Source organism: Pseudophryne corroboree, unplaced genomic scaffold, assembly GCF_028390025.1.
Source record: "Pseudophryne corroboree isolate aPseCor3 unplaced genomic scaffold, aPseCor3.hap2 scaffold_494, whole genome shotgun sequence".
NCBI classification, from domain to species: Eukaryota; Metazoa; Chordata; class Amphibia; order Anura; family Myobatrachidae; genus Pseudophryne; species Pseudophryne corroboree.
Genome location: NW_026970101.1, coordinates 371878 through 388938, shown reverse-complemented (window position 1 = coordinate 388938; position 17061 = coordinate 371878). Strand labels below are relative to the sequence as shown.

At 50.0% G+C, this 17061-nt stretch overlaps 27 non-coding genes and 3 pseudogenes across 27 annotated transcripts; all 30 read right to left on the bottom strand.

The window, feature by feature from the left end:
* Positions 1-20: 20 nt before the first annotated feature.
* Positions 21-184, bottom strand: LOC135029979 (U1 spliceosomal RNA). The gene has a single exon (XR_010226049.1). It is a non-coding gene; the product is annotated as a U1 spliceosomal RNA (small nuclear RNA).
* A 674-nt stretch (positions 185-858) lies between these two features.
* LOC135030026 (U1 spliceosomal RNA) lies at positions 859-1021 on the bottom strand. Its single transcript, XR_010226094.1, has one exon. It is a non-coding gene; the product is annotated as a U1 spliceosomal RNA (small nuclear RNA).
* Positions 1022-1173: 152 nt separating this feature from the next.
* Positions 1174-1337, bottom strand: LOC135029980 (U1 spliceosomal RNA). Its single transcript, XR_010226050.1, has one exon. It is a non-coding gene; the product is annotated as a U1 spliceosomal RNA (small nuclear RNA).
* A 674-nt stretch (positions 1338-2011) lies between these two features.
* LOC135030000 (U1 spliceosomal RNA) lies at positions 2012-2174 on the bottom strand. The gene has a single exon (XR_010226069.1). It is a non-coding gene; the product is annotated as a U1 spliceosomal RNA (small nuclear RNA).
* Positions 2175-2326: 152 nt separating this feature from the next.
* LOC135029971 (U1 spliceosomal RNA) lies at positions 2327-2490 on the bottom strand. The gene has a single exon (XR_010226041.1). It is a non-coding gene; the product is annotated as a U1 spliceosomal RNA (small nuclear RNA).
* Positions 2491-3164: 674 nt separating this feature from the next.
* LOC135030013 (U1 spliceosomal RNA) lies at positions 3165-3327 on the bottom strand. Its single transcript, XR_010226082.1, has one exon. It is a non-coding gene; the product is annotated as a U1 spliceosomal RNA (small nuclear RNA).
* Positions 3328-3479: 152 nt separating this feature from the next.
* Positions 3480-3643, bottom strand: LOC135029983 (U1 spliceosomal RNA). Its single transcript, XR_010226053.1, has one exon. It is a non-coding gene; the product is annotated as a U1 spliceosomal RNA (small nuclear RNA).
* A 670-nt stretch (positions 3644-4313) lies between these two features.
* LOC135030082 (U1 spliceosomal RNA) lies at positions 4314-4476 on the bottom strand. The gene has a single exon (XR_010226136.1). It is a non-coding gene; the product is annotated as a U1 spliceosomal RNA (small nuclear RNA).
* A 152-nt stretch (positions 4477-4628) lies between these two features.
* LOC135030069 (U1 spliceosomal RNA) lies at positions 4629-4792 on the bottom strand. Its single transcript, XR_010226129.1, has one exon. It is a non-coding gene; the product is annotated as a U1 spliceosomal RNA (small nuclear RNA).
* Positions 4793-5463: 671 nt separating this feature from the next.
* LOC135030015 (U1 spliceosomal RNA) lies at positions 5464-5627 on the bottom strand. Its single transcript, XR_010226084.1, has one exon. It is a non-coding gene; the product is annotated as a U1 spliceosomal RNA (small nuclear RNA).
* A 152-nt stretch (positions 5628-5779) lies between these two features.
* LOC135030001 (U1 spliceosomal RNA) lies at positions 5780-5943 on the bottom strand. Its single transcript, XR_010226070.1, has one exon. It is a non-coding gene; the product is annotated as a U1 spliceosomal RNA (small nuclear RNA).
* A 688-nt stretch (positions 5944-6631) lies between these two features.
* Positions 6632-6773, bottom strand: LOC135030044 (U1 spliceosomal RNA; annotated as a pseudogene).
* Positions 6774-6925: 152 nt separating this feature from the next.
* Positions 6926-7089, bottom strand: LOC135030035 (U1 spliceosomal RNA). The gene has a single exon (XR_010226103.1). It is a non-coding gene; the product is annotated as a U1 spliceosomal RNA (small nuclear RNA).
* Positions 7090-7760: 671 nt separating this feature from the next.
* LOC135030045 (U1 spliceosomal RNA) lies at positions 7761-7923 on the bottom strand. Its single transcript, XR_010226111.1, has one exon. It is a non-coding gene; the product is annotated as a U1 spliceosomal RNA (small nuclear RNA).
* Positions 7924-8075: 152 nt separating this feature from the next.
* On the bottom strand, positions 8076-8239 carry LOC135029972 (U1 spliceosomal RNA). The gene has a single exon (XR_010226042.1). It is a non-coding gene; the product is annotated as a U1 spliceosomal RNA (small nuclear RNA).
* Positions 8240-8854: 615 nt separating this feature from the next.
* On the bottom strand, positions 8855-9017 carry LOC135030025 (U1 spliceosomal RNA). Its single transcript, XR_010226093.1, has one exon. It is a non-coding gene; the product is annotated as a U1 spliceosomal RNA (small nuclear RNA).
* Positions 9018-9170: 153 nt separating this feature from the next.
* Positions 9171-9334, bottom strand: LOC135029987 (U1 spliceosomal RNA). The gene has a single exon (XR_010226057.1). It is a non-coding gene; the product is annotated as a U1 spliceosomal RNA (small nuclear RNA).
* A 683-nt stretch (positions 9335-10017) lies between these two features.
* Positions 10018-10169, bottom strand: LOC135030061 (U1 spliceosomal RNA; annotated as a pseudogene).
* Positions 10170-10321: 152 nt separating this feature from the next.
* LOC135030130 (U1 spliceosomal RNA) lies at positions 10322-10485 on the bottom strand. Its single transcript, XR_010226183.1, has one exon. It is a non-coding gene; the product is annotated as a U1 spliceosomal RNA (small nuclear RNA).
* Positions 10486-11156: 671 nt separating this feature from the next.
* Positions 11157-11319, bottom strand: LOC135030042 (U1 spliceosomal RNA). Its single transcript, XR_010226110.1, has one exon. It is a non-coding gene; the product is annotated as a U1 spliceosomal RNA (small nuclear RNA).
* Positions 11320-11471: 152 nt separating this feature from the next.
* LOC135030160 (U1 spliceosomal RNA) lies at positions 11472-11635 on the bottom strand. Its single transcript, XR_010226212.1, has one exon. It is a non-coding gene; the product is annotated as a U1 spliceosomal RNA (small nuclear RNA).
* A 615-nt stretch (positions 11636-12250) lies between these two features.
* LOC135030023 (U1 spliceosomal RNA) lies at positions 12251-12413 on the bottom strand. Its single transcript, XR_010226091.1, has one exon. It is a non-coding gene; the product is annotated as a U1 spliceosomal RNA (small nuclear RNA).
* A 153-nt stretch (positions 12414-12566) lies between these two features.
* On the bottom strand, positions 12567-12730 carry LOC135029986 (U1 spliceosomal RNA). Its single transcript, XR_010226056.1, has one exon. It is a non-coding gene; the product is annotated as a U1 spliceosomal RNA (small nuclear RNA).
* A 683-nt stretch (positions 12731-13413) lies between these two features.
* Positions 13414-13565, bottom strand: LOC135030060 (U1 spliceosomal RNA; annotated as a pseudogene).
* Positions 13566-13717: 152 nt separating this feature from the next.
* On the bottom strand, positions 13718-13881 carry LOC135030129 (U1 spliceosomal RNA). Its single transcript, XR_010226182.1, has one exon. It is a non-coding gene; the product is annotated as a U1 spliceosomal RNA (small nuclear RNA).
* A 671-nt stretch (positions 13882-14552) lies between these two features.
* On the bottom strand, positions 14553-14715 carry LOC135030041 (U1 spliceosomal RNA). The gene has a single exon (XR_010226109.1). It is a non-coding gene; the product is annotated as a U1 spliceosomal RNA (small nuclear RNA).
* A 152-nt stretch (positions 14716-14867) lies between these two features.
* LOC135030159 (U1 spliceosomal RNA) lies at positions 14868-15031 on the bottom strand. Its single transcript, XR_010226211.1, has one exon. It is a non-coding gene; the product is annotated as a U1 spliceosomal RNA (small nuclear RNA).
* A 615-nt stretch (positions 15032-15646) lies between these two features.
* LOC135030022 (U1 spliceosomal RNA) lies at positions 15647-15809 on the bottom strand. Its single transcript, XR_010226090.1, has one exon. It is a non-coding gene; the product is annotated as a U1 spliceosomal RNA (small nuclear RNA).
* A 152-nt stretch (positions 15810-15961) lies between these two features.
* LOC135029981 (U1 spliceosomal RNA) lies at positions 15962-16125 on the bottom strand. The gene has a single exon (XR_010226051.1). It is a non-coding gene; the product is annotated as a U1 spliceosomal RNA (small nuclear RNA).
* Positions 16126-16797: 672 nt separating this feature from the next.
* Positions 16798-16960, bottom strand: LOC135030048 (U1 spliceosomal RNA). The gene has a single exon (XR_010226114.1). It is a non-coding gene; the product is annotated as a U1 spliceosomal RNA (small nuclear RNA).
* Between the last annotated feature and the right edge of the window lie 101 nt (positions 16961-17061).

Sequence of the window (17061 nt, the reverse complement as noted above, 5' to 3'; positions counted from 1 at the left end):
TGACTTTTACCAGAGCTGACCAGAAGAAAACACAAACACAGTCCCCCACCACCACAAATAAAGCAATCGAGTTTCCCACATTTGGGGAAATCACAGGGGTCAGCATACCCAGAATGCAATGAATGAACCTCACCCTGGGAGAATAATCTTCATGACCATGGTATCTCCTATGCAAAATAAGTATGATTTGGGATAGAGCTGGGGAGGGCCGCTGCTCAGGCACATCTCTGTCAAGTTAAGGAGATTCAACTGAGGCAGCACAAGGGAACTCTCATCTGGGGACAACAACTGCAGGGAGAACACATATTTTCAGATGAACATGGGAGGGCAGAAGGCTGCCTAATACTGAAGCACCCCCAAACAACAAACCAAATGCAACAACTAGTGCAAGCATTCCTGGGGGAAGGCCTGCCGCAGATGGATTTGCATATGGTGATGTCATCCAAGCAGTGGGTCAAAGTTGGCTTCAACCCTCGTCTGCATATGAAAACAGAAAAGGGGCGTGCAGGGCATGGTGGCCTTTTGCGGCGCTTGACTGACCCCTAGTTTGCATTAAACACCTCCACCCTCCTTCGGTGTGGGGCTCATGTTGGCTATGCCCCAGCCCCTGAAGCATTCAAGCTGATTTCTTGCAGCAGCTGGGCACTGTAACAGCTCCAGAGCTGCTCTGTAAGGCAAGTAAAAGGGTGTGGGCCCTGCAGCACTACCTGTAGTTTGCATTGTGCATTGGAAGGCACAAAGTAAGCAGACGGGAGGAGAAGTCAGGATAGTGCACAAGGGTATAGAAGGAAGCGGCTGAAGAAAAGAGAAGTGGAAACAGACAGCAAACTAGGCTGGAGAGAGACCTGAGACAAAGAGATCTGAATTATACGAGAGCCGACCAGGGGAAACACAAATTATGCAGTCAAGTTTCCCACATTTGGGGAAATCGCAGGAGCAGCACACCCAGAGTACAATGGGTGAGCCTTGCCCTGGGAAAAGCACCTTCATGATCATAGTATCTCACCTGGCAGGTAAGTAGGAGTTGGTCTAGAGCTGGGGAGGGTTGCTGCTCGGGTACCCCCCTGTAAAGTGAAGGAGATCCAACTGAGGCAGCACAAGGGAACTCTCGAAAGAAGAACAAGGCTAAAGGAAAATCTGAGACAAAGAAATCTGACTTTTACCAGAGCTGACCAGAAGAAATCACAAACACAGCCTCCCACTACCACAAATAATGCAGTCAAGTTTCCCACATTTGGGGAAATCACAGGGGTCAGCATACCCAAAATGCAATGAATGAACCTCACCCTGGGAGAAAAATCTTCATGACCATGGTATCTCCTATGCAAAATAAGTATGATTTGGAATAGGGCTGGGGAGGGCCGCTGCTCATGCACATCTCTATCAAGTAAAGGAGATTCAACTGAGGCAGCACAAGGGAACTCTCATCTGGGGACAACAACTGCAGGGAGAACATATATTTTCAGATGAACATGGGAGGGCAGAAGGCTGCCTAATACTGAAGCACCCCCAAACAACAAACCAAATGCAACAACTAGTGCAAGCATTCCTGGGGGAAGGCCTGCCGCAGATGGATTTGCATATGGTGATGTCATCCAAGCAGTGGGTCAAAGTTGGCTTCAACCCTCGTCTGCATATGAAAAGAGAAAAGGGGCGTGCAGGGCATGGTGGCCTTTTGCGGCGCTTGGCTGACCCCTAGTTTGCATTAAACACCTCCAACCTCCTTTGGTGTGGGGCTCATGTTGGCTATGCCCCAGCCCCTGAAGCATTCAAGCTGATTTCTTGCAGCAGCTGGGCACTGTAACAGCTCCAGAGCTGCTCTGTAAGGCAAGTAAAAGGGTGTGGGCCCTGCAACACTACCTGTAGTTCGCATTGTGCGTTGGAAGGCACAAAGTAAGCAGACAGGAGGAGAAGTCAGGATAGTGCGCAAGGGCATAGAAGGGAGCGGCTTAAGAAAAGAGAAGTGGAAACAGACAGCAAACTAGGCTGGAGAGAGACCTGAGACAAAGAGATCTGAATTATACGAGAGCCGACCAGGGGAAACACAAATTATGCAGTCAAGTTTCCCACATTTGGGGAAATCGCAGGGGCAGCACACCCAGAGTGCAATGGGTGAGCCTTGCCCTGGGAGAAGCACCTTCATGATCATAGTATCTCACCTGGCAGGTAAGTAGGAGTTGGGCTAGAGCTGGGGAGGGTCTCTGCTCGGGCACCCCCCTGTCAAGTGAAGGAGATCCAACTGAGGCAGCACAAGGGAACTCTCGAAAGAAGAACAAGGCTAGAGGAAGATCTGAAACAAAGAAATCTGACTTTTACCAGAGCTGACCAGAGGAAAACACAAACACAGTCCCCCACTACCACAAATAAAGCAGTCAAGTTTCCCACATTTGGGGAAATCACAGGGGTCAGCATACCCAGAATGCAATGAATGAACCTCACCCTGGGAGAATAATCTTCATGACCATGGTATCTCCTATGCAAAATAAGTATGATTTGGGATAGAGCTGGGGAGGGCCGCTGCTCAGGCACATCTCTGTCAAGTTAAGGAGATTCAACTGAGGCAGCACAAGGGAACTCTCATCTGGGGACAACAACTGCAGGGAGAACACATATTTTCAGATGAACATGGGAGGGCAGAAGGCTGCCTAATACTGAAGCACCCCCAAACAACAAACCAAATGCAACAACTAGTGCAAGCATTCCTGGGGGAAGGCCTGCCGCAGATGGATTTGCATATGGTGATGTCATCCAAGCAGTGGGTCAAAGTTGGCTTCAACCCTCGTCTGCATATGAAAACAGAAAAGGGGCGTGCAGGGCATGGTGGCCTTTTGCGGCGCTTGTCTGACCCCTTGTTTGCATTAAACACCTCCACCCTCCTTCGGTGTGGGGCTCATGTTGGCTATGCCCCAGCCCTTGAAGCATTCAAGCTGATTTCTTGCAGGAGCTGGGCACTGTAACAGCTCCAGAGCTGCTCTGTAAGGCAAGTAAAAGGGTGTGGGCCCTGCAGCACTACCTGTAGTTTGCATTGTGCATTGGAAGGCACAAAGTAAGCAGACGGGAGGAGAAGTCAGGATAGTGCACAAGGGTATAGAAGGGAGCGGCTGAAGAAAAGAGAAGTGGAAACAGACAGCAAACTAGGCTGGAGAGAGACCTGAGACAAAGAGATCTGAATTATACGAGAGCCGACCAGGGGAAACACAAATTATGCAGTCAAGTTTCCCACATTTGGGGAAATCGCAGGAGCAGCACACCCAGAGTACAATGGGTGAGCCTTGCCCTGGGAGAAGCACCTTCATGATCATAGTATCTCACCTGGCAGGTAAGTAGGAGTTGGGCTAGAGCTGGGGAGGGTCGCTGCTCGTGTACCCCCCTGTAAAGTGAAGGAGATCAAACTGAGGCAGCACAAGGGAACTCTCGAAAGAAGAACAAGGCTAAAGGAAAATCTGAGACAAAGAAATCTGACTTTTACCAGAGCTGACCAGAGGAAAGCACAAACACAGTCTCCCACTACCACAAATAATGCAGTCAAGTTTCCCACATTTGGGGAAATCACAGCGGTCAGCATACCCAAAATGCAATGAATGAACCTCACCCTGGGAGAAAAATCTTCATGACCATGGTATCTCCTATGCAAAATAAGTATGATTTGGAATAGGGCTGGGGAGGGCCGCTGCTCATGCACATCTCTGTCAAGTAAAGGAGATTCAACTGAGGCAGCACAAGGGAACTCTCATCTTGGGACAACAACTGCAGGGAGAACATATATTTTCAGATGAACATGGGAGGGCAGAAGGCTGCCTAATACTGAAGCACCCCCAAACAACAAACCAAATGCAACAATTAGTGCAAGCATTCCTGGGGGAAGGCCTGCCACAGATGGATTTGCATATGGTGATGTCATCCAAGCAGTGGGTCAAAGTTGGCTTCAACCCTCGTCTGCATATGAAAATATAAAAGGGGTGTGCAGGGCATGGCGGCCTTTTGCGGCGCTTGGATGACCCCTAGTTCGCATTAAACACCTCCACCCTCCTTCGATGTGGGGCTCATGTTGGCTATGCCCCAGCCCCTGAAGCATTCAAGCTGATTTCTTGCAGCAGCTGGGCACTGTAACAGCTCCAGAGCTGCTCTGTAAAGCAAGTAAAAGGGTGTGGGCCCTGCAGCACTACCTGTAGTTTGCATTGTGCGTTGGAAGGCACAAAGTAAGCAGACGGGGAAGTCAGGATAGTGCACAAGGGCATAGAAGGGAGCGGCTCAAGAAAAGAGAAGTGGAAACAGACAGCAAACTAGGCTGGAGAGAGACCTGAGACAAAGAGATCTGAATTATACGAGAGCCGACCAGAGGAAACACAAATTATGTAATCAAGTGTCCCACATTTGGGGAAATCTTAGGAGCAGCACACCCAGAGTGCATTGGGTGAGCCTTGCCCTGGGAGAAGCACCTTCCTGATCATAGTATCTCACCTGGCAGGTAAGTAGGAGTTGGGCTAGAGCTGGGGAGGGTCGCTGTTCGGGCACCCCCCTGCCAAGTGAAGGAGATCCATCTGAGGCAGCACAAGGAAACTCTCGAAAAAAGAACAAGGCTAGAGGAAGATCTGAGACAAAGAAATCTGACTTTTACCAGAGCTGACCAGAGGAAAGCACAAACACAGTCCCCCACTACCACAAATAATGCAGTCGAGTTTCCCACATTTGGGGAAATCACAGGGGTCAGCATACCCAGAATGCAATGAATGAACCTCACCCTGGGAGAACAATCTTCATGATAATGGTATCTCCTATGCAAAATAAGTATGATTTGGGATAGGGCTGGGGAGGGCCGCTGCTCAGGCACATCTCTGTCAAGTAAAGGAGATTCAACTGAGGCAGCACAAGGGAACTCTCATCTGGGGACAACAACAGCAGGGAGAACACATATTTTCAGATGAAAATGGGAGAGCAGAAGGCTGCCTAATACTGAAGCACCCCCAAACAACAAACCAAATGCAACAACTAGTACAAGCATTCCTGGGAAAAGGTCTGCAGAAGACGGATTTGCATACGGTGATGTCATCCAAGCAGTGGGCCAAGGTTGGCTGGAACCCTCATCTGCATATGAAAAGAGAAAAGGGTTATGCAGGGCATGGCGGCCTTTTGCGGTGCTTGGATGACCCTTAGTTCGCATTAAACACCTCCACCCTCCGTCGGTGTGGGGCTCATGTTGGCTATGCCCCAGCCCCTGAAGCATTCAAGCTGATTTCTTGCAGCAGCTGGGCACTGTAACAGCTCCAGAGCTGCTCTGTAAGGCAAGTAAAAGGGTGTTGGCCCTGCAGCACTACCTGTAGTTTGCATTGTGCGTTGGAAGGCACAAAATAAGCAGACAGGAGAAGTCAGGAGAGTGCACAAGGGCATAGAAGGCAGGGGCTCAAGAAAAGAGAAGTGGAAACAGACAGCAAACTAGGCTAAAGAGAGACCTGAGACAAAGAGATCTGAATTATACGAGTAGCCGACCAGAGGAAACACAAATTATGCAATCAAGTGTCCCACATTTGGGGAAATCGTAGGAGCAGCACACCCAGAGTGCAATGGGTGAGCCTTGCCCTGGGAGAAGCACCTTCCTGATCATAGTATCTCACCTGGCAGGTAAGTAGGAGTTGGGCTTGAGCTGGGGAGGGTCGCTGCTCGGGCACCCCCCTGTCAAGTGAAGGAGATCCAACTGAGGCAGCACAAGGAAACTCTCAAAAAGAGAACAAGGCTAGAGGAAGATCTGAGACAAAGAAATCTGACTTTTACCAGAGCTGACCAGAGGAAAGCACAAACACAGTCCCCCACTACCACAAATAATGCAGTCGAGTTTCCCACATTTGGGGAAATCACAGGGGTCAGCATACCCAGAATGCAATGAATGAACCTCACCCTGGGAGAACAATCTTCATGACCATGGTATCTCCTATGCAAAATAAGTATGATTTGGGATAGGGCTGGGGAGGGCCGCTGCTCAGGCACATCTCTGTCAAGTAAAGGAGATTCAACTGAGGCAGCACAAGGGAACTCTCATCTGGGGACAACAACTGCAGGGAGAACACATATTTTCAGATGAACATGGGAGAGCAGAAGGCTGCCTAATACTGAAGCACCCCAAACAACAAACCAAATGCAACAAATAGTACAAGCATTCCTGGGGGAAGGTCTGCAGAAGACGGATTTGCATACGGTGATGTCATCCAAGCAGTGGGCCAAAGTTGGCTGGAACCCTCATCTGCATATGAAAAGAGAAAAGGGGTATGCAGGGCATGGCGGCCTTTTGCGGCGCTTGGATGACCCTTAGTTCGCATTAAACACCTCCACCCTCCGTCGGTGTGGGGCTCATGTTGGCTATGCCCCAGCCCCTGAAGCATTCAAGCTGATTTCTTGCAGCAGCTGGGCACTGTAACAGCTCCAGAGCTGCTCTGAAAGGCAAGTAAAAGGGTGTGGGCCCTGCAGCACTACCTGTAGTTTGCATTGTGCGTTGGAAGGCACAAAGTAAGCAGACAGGAGTCAAGAGAGTCCACAAGGGTATAGAAGGGAGGGGCTCAAGAAAAAAGAAGTGGAAACAGACAGCAAACTAGGCTGGAGAGAGACCTGAGACAAAGAGATCTGAATTATATGAGAGCCGACCAGGGGAAACACAAATTATGCAGTCAAGTTTCCCACATTTGGGGAAATCGCAGGGGCAGCACACCCAGAGTGCAATGGGTGAGCCTTGCCCTGGGAGAAGCACCTACATGATCATAGTATCTCACCTGGCAGGTAAGTAGGAGTTGGGCTAGAGCTGGGGAGGGTCGCTGCTCGGGCACCCCCCTGTCAAGTGAAGGAGATCCAACTGAGGCAACACAAGGGAACTCTCGAAAGAAGAACAAGGCTAGAGGAAGATCTGAGACAAAGAAATCTGACTTTTACCAGAGCTGACCAGAGGAAAGCACAAACACAGTCCCCCACTACCACAAATAATGCAGTTGAGTTTCCCACATTTGGGGAAATCACAGGGGTCAGCATACCCAGAATGCAATGAATGAACCTAACCCTAGGAGAACAATCTTCATGACCATGGTATCTCCTATGCAAAATAAGTATGATTTGGGATAGGGCTGGGGAGGGCCGCTGCTCAGGCACATCTCTGTCAAGTAAAGGAGATTCAACTGAGGCAGCACAAGGGAACTCTCATCTGGGGACAACAACTGCAGGGAGAACACATATTTTCAGATGAACATGGGAGGGCAGAAGGCTGCCTAATACTGAAGCACCCCCAAACAACAAACCAAATGCAACAACTAGTAAAAGCATTCCTGGGAGAAGGTCTGCAGAAGACGGATTTGCATACGGTGATGTCATCCAAGCAGTGGGCCAAAGTTGGCTGGAACCCTCATCTGCATATGCAAAGAAAAAAGGGTTATGCAGGGCATGGCGGCCTTTTGCGGTGCTTGGATGACCCCTAGTTCGCATTAAACACCTCCATTCTCCTTCGGTGTGGGGCTCATGTTGGCTATGCCCCAGCCCCTGAAGTATTCAAGCTGATTTCTTGCAGCAGCTGGGCACTGTAACAGCTCCAGAGCTGCTCTGTAAGGCAAGTAAAAGGGTGTGGGCCCTGCAGCACTACCTGTAGTTCGCATTGTGCGTTGGAAGGCACAATGTAAGCAGACAGGAGAAGTCAGGAGAGTGCACAAGGGCATAGACGGCAGGGGCTCAAGAAAAGAGAAGTGGAAACAGACAGCAAACTAGGCTGGAGAGAGACCTGAGACAAAGAGATCTGAATTATACAAGCGCCGACCAGGGGAAACACAAATTATGCAGTCAAGTTTCCCACATTTGGGGAAATCGCAGGAGCAGTACACCCAGAGTGCAATGGGTGAGCCTTGCCCTGGGAGAAGCACCTTCATGATCATAGTATCTCACCTGGCAGGTATGTAGGAGTTGGGCTAGAGCTGGGGAGGGTCGCTACTCGGGTACCCCCCTGTCAAGTGAAGGAGATCAAACTGAGGCAGCACAATGGAACTCTCGAAAGAAGAACAAGGCTAGAGGAAGATCTGAGACAAAGAAATCTGACTTTTACCAGAGCTGACCAGAGGAAAACACAAAAACAGTCCCCCACTACCACAAATAATGCAGTTGAGTTTCCCACATTTGGGGAAATCACAGGGGTCAGCATACCCAGAATGCAATGAATGAACCTCATCCTGGGAGAACAGTCTTTATGACCATGGTATCTCCTATGCAAAATAAGTATGATTTGGGATAGGGCTGGGGAGGGCCGCTGCTCAGGCACATCTCTGTCAAGTAAAGGAGATTCAACTGAGGCAGCACAAGGGAACTCTCATCTGGGGACAACAACTGCAGGGAGAACACATATTTTCAGATGAACATGGGAGGGCAGAAGGCTGCCTAATACTGAAGCACGCCCAAACAACAAACCAAATGCAACAACTAGTACAAGCATTCCTGGGGGAAGGTCTGCAGAAGACGGATTTGCATACGGTGATGTCATCCAAGCAGTGGGCCAAAGTTGGCTGGAACCCTCATCTGCATATGAAAAGAGAAAAGGGGTATGCAGGGCATGGCGGCCTTTTGCGGCGCTTGGATGACCCTTAGTTCGCATTAAACACCCCCACCCTCCTTCGGTGTGGGGCTCATGTTGGCCATGCCCCAGCCCCTGAAGCATTCAAGCTGATTTCTTGCAGCAGCTTGGCACTGTAACAGCTCCAGAGCTGCTCTGTAAGGCAAGTAAAAGGGTGTGGGCCCTGCAGCACTACCTGTAGTTTGCATTGTGCATTGGAAGGCACTTAAGAAAAGAGAAGTGGAAACAGACAGCAAACTAGGCTGGAGAGAGACCTGAGACAAAGAGATCTGAATTATACGAGAGCCGACCAGGGGAAACACAAATTATGCAGTCAAGTTTCCCACATTTGGGGAAATCGCAGGAGCAGCACACCCAGAGTGCAATGGGTGAGCCTTGCCCTGGGAGAAGCACCTACGTGATCATAGTATCTCACCTGGCAGGTAAGTAGGAGTTGGGCTAGAGCTGGGGAGGGTCGCTGCTCGGGTACCCCCCCTGTCAAGTGAAGGAGATCCAACTGAGGCAGCACAAGGGAATTCTCGAAAGAAGAACAAGGCTAGAGGAAGATCTGAGACAAAGAAATCTGACTTTTACCAGAGCTGACCAGAGGAAAACACAAACACAGTCCCCCACTACCACAAATAATGCTGTCGAGTTTCCCACATTTGGGGAAATCACAGGGGTCAGCATACCCAGAATGCAATGAATGAACCTCATACTGGGAGAATAATCTTCATGACCATGGTCTCTCCTATGCAAAATAAGTATGATTTGGGATAGGGCTGGGGAGGGCCGCTGCTCAGGCACATCTCTGTCAAGTAAAGGAGATTCAACTGAGGCAGCATAAAGGAACTCTCATCTGGGGACAACAACTGCAGGGAGAACACATATTTTCAGATGAACATGGGAGGGCAGAAGGCTGCCTAATACTGAAGCACCCCCAAACAACAAACCAAATGCAACAACTAGTGCAAGCATTCCTGGGGGAAGGCCTGCAGCAGATGGATTTGCATATGGTGATGTCATCCAAAGCAGTGGGTCAAAGTTGGCTTCAACCCTCGTCTTTATATGAAAAGAGAAAAGGGGCGTGCAGGGCATGGCGGCCTTTTGCGGCGCTTGGATGACCCCTAGTTCGCATTAAACACCTCCACCCTCCTTCGGTGTGGGGCTCATGTTGGCTATGCCCCAGCCCCTGAAGCATTCAAGCTGATTTCTTGCATTAGCTGGGCACTGTAACTGCTCCAGAGCTGCTCTGTACGGCAAGTAAAAGGGTGTGGGCCCTGCAGCACTACCTGTAGTTTGCATTGTGCATTGGAAGGCACAAAGTAAGCAGACGGGAGAAGTAAGGATAGTGCGCAAGGCCATAGAATGGAGCGGCTTAAGAAAAGAGAAGTGGAAACAGACAGCAAACTAGGCTGGAGAGAGACCTGAGACAAAGAGATCTGAATTATACCAGAGCCGACCAGGGGAAACACAAATTATGCAGTCAAGTTTCCCACATTTGGGGAAATCGCAGGGGCAGCACATCCAGAGTGCAATGGGTGAGCCTTGCCCTGGGAGAAGCACCTTCATGATTATAGCATCTCACCTGGCAGGTAAGTAGAAGTTGGGCTAGAGCTGGGGAGAGTCGCTGCACGGGCACCCCCCTGTCAAGTGAAGGAGATCCAACTGAGGCAGCACAAGGGAACTCTCGAAAGAAGAACAAGGCTAGAGGAAGATCTGAAACAAAGAAATCTGACTTTTACCAGAGCTGACCAGAGGAAAGCACAAACACAGTCCCCCACTACCACAAATAATGCAGTTGAGTTTCCCACATTTGGGGAAATCACAGGGGTCAGCATACCCAGAATGCAATGAATGAACCTCACCCTGGGAGAACAATCTTCAAGACCATGGTCTCTCCTATGCAAAATAAGTATGATTTGGGATAGGGCTGGGGAGGGCCGCTGCTCAGGCACATCTCTGTCAAGTAAAGGAGATTCAACTGAGGCAGCACAAGGGAACTCTCATCTGGGGACAACAACTGCAGGGAGAACACATATTTTCAGATGAACATGGGAGGGCAGAAGGCTGCCTAATACTGAAGCACCCCCAAACAACAAACCAAATGCAACAACTAGTGCAAGCATTCCTGGGGGAAGGCCTGCAGCAGATGGATTTGCATATGGTGATGCCATCCAAGCAGTGGGTCAAAGTTGGCTTCAACCCTCGTCTGCATATGAAAAGAGAAAAGGGGCGTGCAGGGCATGGCGGCCTTTTGCGGCGCTTGGATGACCCCTAGTTCGCATTACACACCTCCACCCTCCTTCGGTGTGGGGCTCATGTTGGCTATGCCCCTGCCCCTGAAGCATTCAAGCTGATTTCTTGCAGCAGCTGGGCACTGTAACTGCTCCAGAGCTGCTCTGTAAGGCAAGTAAAAGGGTGTGGGCCCTGCAGCACTACCTGTAGTTTGCATTGTGCGTTGGAAGGCACGAAGTAAGCAGACGGGAGAAGTCAGGATAGTGCGCAAGGGCATAGAACGGAGCGGCTCAAGAAAAGAGAAGTGGAAACAGACAGCAAACTAGGCTGGAGAGAGACCTGAGACAAAGAGATCTGAATTATACGAGAGATGACCAAGGGAAACACAAATTATGCAGTCAAGTTTCCCACATTTGGGGAAATCGCAGGGGCAGCACAACCAGAGTGCAATGGGTGAGCCTTGCCCTGGGAGAAGCACCTTCATGATCATAGTATCTCACCTGGCAGGTAAGTAGGAGTTGGGCTAGAGCTGGGGAGGGTCACTGCTCGGGCACCCCCCTCTCAAGTGAAAGAGATCCAACTGAGGCAGCACAAGGGAACTCTCGAAAGAAGAACAAGGCTAGAGGAAGATCTGATATAAAGAAATCTGATTTTTACCAGAGCTGACCAGAGGAAAGCACAAACACAGTCCCCCACTACCACAAATAATGCAGTCGAGTTTCCCACATTTGGGGAAATCACAGGGGTCAGCATACCCAAAATGCAATGAATGAACCTCACCCTCGGAGAACAATCTTCATGAAAATGGTATCTCCTATGCAAAATAAGTATGATTTGGGATAGGGCTGGGGAGGGCCGCTGCTCAGGCACATCTCTGTCAAGTAAAGGAGATTCAACTGAGGCAGCACAAGGGAACTCCCATCTGGGGACAACAACTGCAGGGAGAACACATATTTTCAGATGAACATGGGAGGGCAGAAGGCTGCCTAATACTGAAGCACCCCCAAACAACAAACCAAATGCAACAACTAGTACAAGCATTCCTGGGGGAAGTTCTGCAGAAGACGGATTTGCATACGGTGATGTCATCCAAGCAGTGGGCCAAAGTTGGCTGGAACCCTCATCTGCATATGAAAAGAGAAAAGGGGTATGCAGGGCATGGCGGCCTTTTGCGGCGCTTGGATGACCCTTAGTTCACATTAAACACCCCCACCCTCCTTCGGTGTGGGGCTCATGTTTGCTATGCCCCAGCCCCTGAAGCATTCAAGCTGATTTCTTGCAGCAGCTGGGCACTGTAACAGCTCCAGAGCTGCTCTGTACGGCAAGTAAAAGGGTGTGGGCCCTGCAGCACTACCTGTAGTTTGCATTGTGCATTGGAAGGCACTTAAGAAAAGAGAAGTGGAAACAGACAGCAAACTAGGCTGGAGAGAGACCTGAGACAAAGAGATCTGAATTATACGAGAGCCGACCAGGGGAAACACAAATTATGCAGTCAAGTTTCCCACATTTGGGGAAATCGCAGGAGCAGCACACCCAGAGTGCAATGGGTGAGCCTTGCCCTGGGAGAAGCACCTACGTGATCATAGTATCTCACCTGGCAGGTAAGTAGGAGTTGGGCTAGAGCTGGGGAGGGTCGCTGCTCGGGTACCCCCCCTGTCAAGTGAAGGAGATCCAACTGAGGCAGCACAAGGGAATTCTCGAAAGAAGAACAAGGCTAGAGGAAGATCTGAGACAAAGAAATCTGACTTTTACCAGAGCTGACCAGAGGAAAACACAAACACAGTCCCCCACTACCACAAATAATGCTGTCGAGTTTCCCACATTTGGGGAAATCACAGGGGTCAGCATACCCAGAATGCAATGAATGAACCTCATACTGGGAGAATAATCTTCATGACCATGGTCTCTCCTATGCAAAATAAGTATGATTTGGGATAGGGCTGGGGAGGGCCGCTGCTCAGGCACATCTCTGTCAAGTAAAGGAGATTCAACTGAGGCAGCATAAAGGAACTCTCATCTGGGGACAACAACTGCAGGGAGAACACATATTTTCAGATGAACATGGGAGGGCAGAAGGCTGCCTAATACTGAAGCACCCCCAAACAACAAACCAAATGCAACAACTAGTGCAAGCATTCCTGGGGGAAGGCCTGCAGCAGATGGATTTGCATATGGTGATGTCATCCAAAGCAGTGGGTCAAAGTTGGCTTCAACCCTCGTCTTTATATGAAAAGAGAAAAGGGGCGTGCAGGGCATGGCGGCCTTTTGCGGCGCTTGGATGACCCCTAGTTCGCATTAAACACCTCCACCCTCCTTCGGTGTGGGGCTCATGTTGGCTATGCCCCAGCCCCTGAAGCATTCAAGCTGATTTCTTGCATTAGCTGGGCACTGTAACTGCTCCAGAGCTGCTCTGTACGGCAAGTAAAAGGGTGTGGGCCCTGCAGCACTACCTGTAGTTTGCATTGTGCATTGGAAGGCACAAAGTAAGCAGACGGGAGAAGTAAGGATAGTGCGCAAGGCCATAGAATGGAGCGGCTTAAGAAAAGAGAAGTGGAAACAGACAGCAAACTAGGCTGGAGAGAGACCTGAGACAAAGAGATCTGAATTATACCAGAGCCGACCAGGGGAAACACAAATTATGCAGTCAAGTTTCCCACATTTGGGGAAATCGCAGGGGCAGCACATCCAGAGTGCAATGGGTGAGCCTTGCCCTGGGAGAAGCACCTTCATGATTATAGCATCTCACCTGGCAGGTAAGTAGAAGTTGGGCTAGAGCTGGGGAGAGTCGCTGCACGGGCACCCCCCTGTCAAGTGAAGGAGATCCAACTGAGGCAGCACAAGGGAACTCTCGAAAGAAGAACAAGGCTAGAGGAAGATCTGAAACAAAGAAATCTGACTTTTACCAGAGCTGACCAGAGGAAAGCACAAACACAGTCCCCCACTACCACAAATAATGCAGTTGAGTTTCCCACATTTGGGGAAATCACAGGGGTCAGCATACCCAGAATGCAATGAATGAACCTCACCCTGGGAGAACAATCTTCAAGACCATGGTCTCTCCTATGCAAAATAAGTATGATTTGGGATAGGGCTGGGGAGGGCCGCTGCTCAGGCACATCTCTGTCAAGTAAAGGAGATTCAACTGAGGCAGCACAAGGGAACTCTCATCTGGGGACAACAACTGCAGGGAGAACACATATTTTCAGATGAACATGGGAGGGCAGAAGGCTGCCTAATACTGAAGCACCCCCAAACAACAAACCAAATGCAACAACTAGTGCAAGCATTCCTGGGGGAAGGCCTGCAGCAGATGGATTTGCATATGGTGATGCCATCCAAGCAGTGGGTCAAAGTTGGCTTCAACCCTCGTCTGCATATGAAAAGAGAAAAGGGGCGTGCAGGGCATGGCGGCCTTTTGCGGCGCTTGGATGACCCCTAGTTCGCATTACACACCTCCACCCTCCTTCGGTGTGGGGCTCATGTTGGCTATGCCCCTGCCCCTGAAGCATTCAAGCTGATTTCTTGCAGCAGCTGGGCACTGTAACTGCTCCAGAGCTGCTCTGTAAGGCAAGTAAAAGGGTGTGGGCCCTGCAGCACTACCTGTAGTTTGCATTGTGCGTTGGAAGGCACGAAGTAAGCAGACGGGAGAAGTCAGGATAGTGCGCAAGGGCATAGAACGGAGCGGCTCAAGAAAAGAGAAGTGGAAACAGACAGCAAACTAGGCTGGAGAGAGACCTGAGACAAAGAGATCTGAATTATACGAGAGATGACCAAGGGAAACACAAATTATGCAGTCAAGTTTCCCACATTTGGGGAAATCGCAGGGGCAGCACAACCAGAGTGCAATGGGTGAGCCTTGCCCTGGGAGAAGCACCTTCATGATCATAGTATCTCACCTGGCAGGTAAGTAGGAGTTGGGCTAGAGCTGGGGAGGGTCACTGCTCGGGCACCCCCCTCTCAAGTGAAAGAGATCCAACTGAGGCAGCACAAGGGAACTCTCGAAAGAAGAACAAGGCTAGAGGAAGATCTGATATAAAGAAATCTGATTTTTACCAGAGCTGACCAGAGGAAAGCACAAACACAGTCCCCCACTACCACAAATAATGCAGTCGAGTTTCCCACATTTGGGGAAATCACAGGGGTCAGCATACCCAAAATGCAATGAATGAACCTCACCCTCGGAGAACAATCTTCATGAAAATGGTATCTCCTATGCAAAATAAGTATGATTTGGGATAGGGCTGGGGAGGGCCGCTGCTCAGGCACATCTCTGTCAAGTAAAGGAGATTCAACTGAGGCAGCACAAGGGAACTCCCATCTGGGGACAACAACTGCAGGGAGAACACATATTTTCAGATGAACATGGGAGGGCAGAAGGCTGCCTAATACTGAAGCACCCCCAAACAACAAACCAAATGCAACAACTAGTACAAGCATTCCTGGGGGAAGTTCTGCAGAAGACGGATTTGCATACGGTGATGTCATCCAAGCAGTGGGCCAAAGTTGGCTGGAACCCTCATCTGCATATGAAAAGAGAAAAGGGGTATGCAGGGCATGGCGGCCTTTTGCGGCGCTTGGATGACCCTTAGTTCACATTAAACACCCCCACCCTCCTTCGGTGTGGGGCTCATGTTTGCTATGCCCCAGCCCCTGAAGCATTCAAGCTGATTTCTTGCAGCAGCTGGGCACTGTAACAGCTCCAGAGCTGCTCTGTACGGCAAGTAAAAGGGTGTGGGCCCTGCAGCACTACCTGTAGTTTGCATTGTGCATTGGAAGGCACTTAAGAAAAGAGAAGTGGAAACAGACAGCAAACTAGGCTGGAGAGAGACCTGAGACAAAGAGATCTGAATTATACGAGAGCCGACCAGGGGAAACACAAATTATGCAGTCAAGTTTCCCACATTTGGGGAAATCGCAGGAGCAGCACACCCAGAGTGCAATGGGTGAGCCTTGCCCTGGGAGAAGCACCTACGTGATCATAGTATCTCACCTGGCAGGTAAGTAGGAGTTGGGCTAGAGCTGGGGAGGGTCGCTGCTCGGGTACCCCCCTGTCAAGTGAAGGAGATCCAACTGAGGCAGCACAAGGGAATTCTCGAAAGAAGAACAAGGCTAGAGGAAGATCTGAGACAAAGAAATCTGACTTTTACCAGAGCTGACCAGAGGAAAACACAAACACAGTCCCCCACTACCACAAATAATGCTGTCGAGTTTCCCACATTTGGGGAAATCACAGGGGTCAGCATACCCAGAATGCAATGAATGAACCTCACACTGGGAGAATAATCTTCATGACCATGGTATCTCCTATGCAAAATAAGTATGATTTGGGATAGGGCTGGGGAGGGCCGCTGCTCAGGCACATCTCTTTCAAGTAAAGGAGATTCAACTGAGGCAGCATAAGGGAACTCTCATCTGGGGACAACAACTGCAGGGAGAACACATATTTTCAGATGAACATGGGAGGGCAGAAGGCTGCCTAATACTGAAGCACCCCCAAACAACAAACCAAATGCAACAACTAGTGCAAGCATTCCTGGGGGAAGGCCTGCAGCAGATGGATTTGCATATGGTGATGTCATCCAAAGCAGTGGGTCAAAGTTGGCTTCAACCCTCGTCTGCATATGAAAAGAGAAAAGGGGCGTGCAGGGCATGGCGGCCTTTTGCGGCGCTTGGATGACCCCTAGTTCGCATTAAACACCTCCACCCTCCTTCGGTGTGGGGCTCATGTTGGCTATGCCCCAGCCCCTGAAGCATTCAAGCTGATTTCTTGCAGTAGCTGGGCACTGTAACTGCTCCAGAGCTGCTCTGTACGGCAAGTAAAAGGGTGTGGGCCCTGCAGCACTACCTGTAGTTTGCATTGTGCATTGGAAGGCACAAAGTAAGCAGACGGGAGAAGTAAGGATAGTGCGCAAGGCCATAGAATGGAGCGGCTTAAGAAAAGAGAAGTGGAAACAGACAGCAAACTAGGCTGGAGAGAGACCTGAGACAAAGAGATCTGAATTATACGAGAGCCGACCAGGGGAAACACAAATTATGCAGTCAAGTTTCCCACATTTGGGGAAATCGCAGGGGCAGCACATCCAGAGTGCAATGGGTGAGCCTTGCCCTGGGAGAAGCACCTTCATGATTATAGTATCTCACCTGGCAGGTAAGTAGAAGTTGGGCTAGAGCTGGGGAGAGTCGCTGCACGGGCACCCCCCTGTCAAGTGAAGGAGATCCAACTGAGGCAGCACAAGGGAACTCTCGAAAGAAGAACA